This window comes from Vigna radiata, chromosome 9, assembly GCF_000741045.1.
Source record: "Vigna radiata var. radiata cultivar VC1973A chromosome 9, Vradiata_ver6, whole genome shotgun sequence".
Taxonomy (NCBI): Eukaryota; Viridiplantae; Streptophyta; class Magnoliopsida; order Fabales; family Fabaceae; genus Vigna; species Vigna radiata.
The window spans coordinates 6,533,373-6,540,685 of record NC_028359.1 but is presented as its reverse complement, the minus strand read 5'-3'; positions in this window follow the sequence as shown (position 1 = coordinate 6,540,685).

Genomic DNA, 7,313 nt, shown 5'->3' with positions numbered 1-7,313 from the left:
TGATTTGTTCACAAAATATACACACACAAACACGTTAAATCAACCGTTATCACACTGCTAAACAGGTTACTGCAATTAATGAAGCCAATAATAGAAGGTCACAGAGAACAAGATTTCCATCCACTAGACTTACAAATCATGAAGTTTTCGCAGATAGTGATGTAACCAGCTGAGGTGATCTTGTACATAAAGGAGTGGAAGGAAGCTATGTTGGAGGAACTAAAAGCTATTGAGAAAAACAAAACTTGGGAGATGGTAGAGTTGCCTCAACACAAACAACCCATTGAGGTTAAATGGGTGTTTAAGACCAAGTACAGACCGGATGGTGAAGTGGCAAAACTCAAAGTCATATTGGTAGCGAAAGGTTTCTTGCAAAAGCCTGGAGTTGATTTCACAAATGTCTTTACTCTTGTGGCAAGGCTGGAAACGGTGACGTTAGTAATTGTAGTGGCCAATTTTAAAGAATGGAAAATCTGTTAAATGGATGCTAAATCCGCATTCCTGAATGGGCCATTGGAAGAAGAGGTTTATGTGAGACAACCTCTAGGTTTCATAAAAGAAGGAGAAGAGCAGAAAGTGTATCAAGGCCTTATATGGTCTTAAACAAGCCCCTTGAGCCTGGAACAACCACATCAACGCTCTGCTCATCAAACTAAGATTTCAAAAGTGTACTGTAGAATTTGGAATCTATGTGAAAGTTAGTGGAAAGCAAGGTATGTTGTTTATTTGCTTGTATGTAGATGATCTACTTATAACGGGAGATTCGGTGGATGAAATTGAAGAGTTTAAGAAGAGGATGAAAGAAGAACTTAAGATGACTGATCTCGGCAGCCTAAGCTACTTTCTGGGACTAGAATGTGTGCATATTGATGATGGATCGTTCCTTCATCAAAGGAGGTATATAAATGAAGTGTTGAGAAGATTCAATATGGAGAAATGCAACGATGGTTCAATACCAATCATGGCAAATCTGAAGTTGACTAATCAACTAGATGAGAAAAATGTGGATGGCACATTGTACAAGCAAATTGTAGGGTCTCTAAGATACATTTCTAACAGCAGACTTGATATTAACTATGGAGTTGGGCTGGTGAGCAGGTTTATGAGTGATCATAGACAATCTCATCTTGCTACTGCCAAACATATATTGCGTTACTTATAAGGGACAACAAACTTTGGTCTTTTCTTCCCAAAGAAGTCTAACAACACGGATGGAGTGTTGAGACTTGGAGTGATTCGAATTAGTGTGGGGATCAAGTGGATAGAAAAAGCACGTATGGCTACTTGTTTAGATATATGGGAGCATCGATTTCCTAGTGTTTTAAGAAGCATAATGTTGTTGCACTCTCATCTTGTGAAGCTGGATATATAGCTTCAGCTGAGACTGTGTGTCAATGTGCTTGGTTGGTGGCAATCCTTGATGAATTGAAGATTGAATGCAACAAGCCAATACGACTAATGGTGGACAATAGATCAACTATCAGCCTATCCAGAAACCCTGTTTCTCATGGTAGAAGCAAGCATATAGAGAACAAGTTCCACTACCTAAGAGATCAAGTTAAGGCAAAACAGGAAGTTAAGGGATTCTCTTGGAGTTAAATCTCTAAAGAGTTTAGTTTTAGAGGAGTGTGTTGTAGATAAAAGCAAAACTCTCTAAAACTGAATTAATAGTTAGTAACTGTGTTTCTGTTGTACATATTAATGAGAAAATTAACTCTTGTTTTCTATAGCTCACGTCTCATACTCTCTGCATTCTCTCCCTCTATGTTCCATTTTCTCGAATACCTTGAAGACATAACATACCTCAAAATCATCATTGTTATTTAGTAGTATTTTTACCACATCTAATAGTTTCACATGATTCATGAAACAAGATTTAAAACCGTTTAAATATTTCTTTTATTCTTTGAGATTTTTTTAAGAACAAAACCATGATGAGGTTCAATTCTTCAAATCGAACAATACCTTATATATAGTGATTGATCTTAATAACAATACTCAACTATTTTTGTAAGTATGTTGAAAATCATTTATTTTCCTAAAAAAATATATGTTTTTTTATGCAGAAATATATATAAAAAAATCTTAAGTTAAAATTTTTTAGATCTGTAAAATTTTAATCTTAAGTTAAAATTAGAACATGAAATGGTCTACGAAATTAGACATAAAATTATGTTTCGGATATTGAAATTAAATTTAGTTTGGTTTTTTATAAGCTGATTATTATTTAGGTTTAATGTTACGGTAGGTCCTTATTTTCGGCGTGAATCTTAAATAGGTCCCTTTTTTGTTCGACGTCTCAATTGGGTCCTTTTTTTGTAAAATTGAATCAATTAAAGGTATGTCGTCAAACTGGACAAACGACTGTTTAAGTTTGGATTACATGGCATGATCAGTGTATTATTTTAAATGACATGGCAATTTATACATGATTGACGTGTATTTTGTAATTTCTAAACTAAAAAATTGAGGGCAAATTGGGAAAAAGAAATTAAAGGCAGTCCCTTTCTCTGAGGAATGCAAAATTAAGGTTTCGTGAGAGAAAAAAAATAGCCATTTTGTTTGCAGAGGGTGGGGCCGTCGGTGCTGATTTTGGTTGGAGAGGGATCTTGACCGATAAGGAGATGGAAGAGGAAGTTGAAGGAGGCCAAGTCAACGGAGGTGTTGAAGTTGACCTTGGAGGATCTTCCAGCGAGCTCGTCCTCGAGGTCAACAAAGTGTGAGGTGGAAGGTCTTGAGGAGCGCGTGGGAGGGCTAGGTGGTGTCCTGGAACGCACAGATGCGGGAGCCACTAGTGAAAGAGAGAAAGAATAAAAAGATGAATGGTGAGGCAGTAAGGTGATAACTCCCAAATTTTCTCCATTTTTCTATGTTAATACTCTTCTTTTAGGATAGTTTAGCTTTTAATTTTTTAGAATTAAGGTAGTTTAGAGTAATTAGGATAAAAATAGGTTTTTTGATAGAATTAATGTTAATTTTTCCTTTTTAGTTAAATAAATATGCCATTTTACTTTTTAGAAAAATATTCAGAAAAATAAATAAAATTTTGCTTTTGTAGGCTTTTGTCTTTTCTTTTTACTGTTTATTTTTTTTAAATTTCTTTTTTTGCAGAATTAGATTAGGCCGTGAAAGGGTTCTTACTCAGTTAGGCTAGACATTTAAAATAAGGGTTAAATATGTTTTTGGTCCCTTAACTTTCAGTGAAAATTGGAATTAGTCCCTCTTCAAAAATTTGGCCTAATTTAGTCCCTCGACTTTAGAAATGTATGAATTTAGTCCTTTTAACTAAATTTTGTTAGATTTATTTGATGTTTCAAGCATGTTTCATGATAGCATTTGGGTTGTTTACACTATTTGACACATTTTTGTTTCAATGTTAACTGAGAAACGTGTTTGAAACATCAAATAAAGTTAACAAAATTTGGTTAAAAGGACTAAATCCATACATTTCTTAAGTTGGATGACTAAATTAGGCCAAAGTTTCAAAGAGGGACTAATTCCAATTTTCACTGAAAGTTAAGGGACCAAAAACATATTTAACCCTTAAAATAATCTGCAACGTTGTGATGGAAATAGGTCTATTGTTGTGCACAAGCTGGGTTGATAACATCTTGGGCCACTACATTGGGCCAACACGAATTTAAATAGCCTTTGATGTTGTTCTAAATGAAAGATTGGGCTGATGCTACACTGCACATGAATTTAGCCACTGCAAGGGCTGAAGCCTTTTTGATGAGTAAATGAAACGCAACGTTTCTTGCATATAACATTTACATTTCCAGCACTATTATAGATTATATTCCATTCTTGTATTGATTCTATTCGTTTGAGATTCATTTTTGAGTTCGTAAATGTTTTTTGTAATATAGAGTTGCTATTTGATTTTGTTTCTTATTACTTTTTAGTTTTATGTTGCTTTTGATGAGTGATTTGATATAGTTCTGGGTTGTATAAATATTGGGTGGATGGAAAGAGTGAGAGTCACCATTTCAAGTTCTGAAACATGGACTCAAAGACCCCAAAGTGGGCTTTACATTACATGATGTCTTCCTGAGAGTGACTGAGACCCTTTTTAGCAATTCAATGTTTATTCAACCTAGAAATTGTTTTTACCTACATTTGTTGTATGAATTTGTACTTTGTTGATTCGATAGATGATAGATTTAGGACATTTACTTCAATTCTATTACAGTTCTATATTTTTTTGTTTCCATTAGAGATTTATTTTTAAAATTTGCATTATAGCTTTTCATTAGTAGAATTAGGATCATTTGCATGTTTCGATTCTTTTATTAGTATTTTTTGCTTTCTTCTTTTTATAACAGAATAGTTGTGTAACTTTAGGCTTTTGCTTATTAGGTTTTACATACTCTTTCTTCATTGCATTTCTGATTCACAACAGTAGGTAATATTTTCCTTTATTCATACATCATTTAGATAGGTTTAGTCATACATTTGCATCCAATTTCTTTTATTAATGCATTTTATTTTCCCTACCTAGTTTTAGTAAATAAATAACTAGGCTTAATTCTACAATTCTAGCTTAATAAGTACCATGTCCTTGGACTAGACCCTAGGTTACCCCTATACTACATTAGTGGGGAATTTAGGTTTGTTGAGATTTTAGACGACAAAAATCCTTTCAACATAAGGTTCAAAAAATCCACTGATTCTTATGGTTTCGGATGAGAGTGCTGGTTTTAGAGTTTTGATTTATTTGAGATTTGGCACTGACATGTGTGGCTGGAATCCTTAGATGTGAAGCTATTGAATTTGGAGTGCTTGAGCTTTGTGGAAATTGGAGGTAGCAATTAGTTGGATTTGAGGGAAAGGAGTCAGCTTTTTTTGTTGATCCTTGTGTTCGTTTCTGGGGTAGTGTTGGATGAATTGAAGTTAGGATTGCCCTGTTATGGAAAAGTTGTGGAACAGGGGGCAAATCTTGGTGCTAGAAAAGGCCATGTAAATTTGTTTTGAGTCATTTTTCATAGGTCGTAATGAAGGTTCCATCCAATGGTTTCTTGCCTAATTCTGGCGAAGGTGGATTTTTCGAACCTTACCGCTTCACCATTCATCTTTCTATTCTTTCTCTGCTTGTCTTTACTATTTCATGATTCATTAGTTGAATGATTTCAAGAGCTAATTTTTTCTGCAGAGACAACAACCAAATCGGTAACGAAACTCATGGGGATTTTAGGGCTTACTTTGTATCAACTGAAGAGCCATCTTTAGGTAAAAGTCATTAGTTTTCTTATTAGGGTTTTTCTGGTTTTTGATTCGGGAATTTTTGTAGGGGTGAAAATGTTGGGCAAACTCGTGATTGGGTTCCTGCAATTTGCAGTTTTGTCTATGATGGCTGCCATGGAAGTGTGATTTGGTTATCGGAGAAGATAAAAGATGGCATTACAGGAGAAAAAAACGTGATTTAATTATTCCCACTTTGTCCTTGAAAAAAACTAATTACACCTCTTTGCATTCAAATTTTTTAATACAAAATTCGTTTGTAATGTCACATGTGATTAATGTATACTCTGACCATGTCACGTAATCAACATTGTATTTGTTAGGCAGGGTGTTGAAGAAGAAAAGAAGAGAAACTCTATTTGTTAAGAAAGTTATCGTAGCAGATAATGAATTGAAAACTTGAAGACAAAGTTTTAATAGAAAATCCATTTATTTATTAGACTGTGCCCAATGCTTGGATGCAAAACGTGCACCACTTTTGTTATATTTTCTCATACTTCACACTTTTAAAGTACATAACATGTCAGAATATTTTGATATAAGTTAATAATAATAATAACTTTATATTTAGATATTGATGAATAATAAATACTTTAAGATGTTTTTATTTTTCTTGAGAATTAAAATTGTGATATTCCAAATTTAGTAGATCTAACTTAATAATCTAAAACATTACTTACAGAAGTGAATTTTTTACAAAATGACCTTTCACTAGTGGAAAAATATGTTTTTATAACGATCCTATTATAACAGATAAAAATTATCCGTTATAATAGATTGATATTATAACGCACTTTTATAAATCAGTTATAATATGAAACACAGTGACAAAATTGTAAATAAGTGTAGGACCTATTATAACGCATTTTTCTAAATCAGTTATAATATGAAACGCGGTGGTAAAATTGTAAATAAGTACATAACCTATTATAACGGACTTTTAAAAATCAGTTATAATATCTCCTCCTTTCTAATTTTTTACATTTCCATAATTTCATTTCAAGGTTTCCTTCATTTCATTTCTCTCCCATTCTTCGTCTCTGAAGCTCTAAACACTCCGCTCTTTGCCTCTTCCTTCGTGTCTAAAGCAGCGTCAACACCACGCATCTCTAATTTCTCGGCACTCCCACACCACACATCTCTAATTTCTCGGCACTCCTCCCTCCGAACACTCCGAGAGCACTCCCTCCACGCGACTGTGGTTGTGGTTTAGGTTATAGAGAGAAGGAGAGCTAGGTTAGGGGAAGACATGTTCGTCGATATCTCCGTGCAAACTGAAAGCACTGTGGTTGTGCTTCTGCCTCCNATGTTCGTCGAAATTTNCNAACTCTGACGAAGTAGGTTTTGTTAATTTGTTTTTTCCTAATTTGTTATGATTTTCTTCTATTAATTTGTTTGATATTTTTCTTCTATTAGACGTGTTGGGTTTCACTTAGGATTCCCAAACTTTACGTACCACACACTATCAATATCAACCACGACTATGTTTTAGATTAATTTTTGACTTTGGTTTTTTGGGGGTTACAACCAATGTCAAACAGAGCAATGTTCTGTATGTTTGCTTCAAACATATTTTGTTTGTTTAGACTCTGTTGAATGTGCATTTGATATGGTAGTTAAATTTTGATGATATTTGCTTTGTGATTATTATGCGTTGCTTTGGAGAAATCTGCATATTATATGCAATAGCTGCTTGGTTTTAAGCAAATATAAAATGCAAGGCTCAAGTAAAAACTAATATCAAATATGAAGATATGTTTATAATTATCACATTATCTACGAAACCTTGAGCCTATGTATTCTAAATGAGGTCGTCCTCTATGTTTTCTTCAACATATTTTCGTTTTCTTAATGTATTTAGCTTTGTTTTATGATGAGGTTAGAACCAGTGCTCACATTTTTTATGTTTCCACGACAGGATGCAGCCTCCCTTGCAGTTGCAATCTTGAAGAAAAAATTCCGTGGACAAATTTTCCTTGGTTGTGATAATCATCCTTTGTCTAGGTTAGGTGCTTTATCTTTAACTTGTCAAATTACACTCTGAATATTTAAAGAACAATCTCAAACTAATC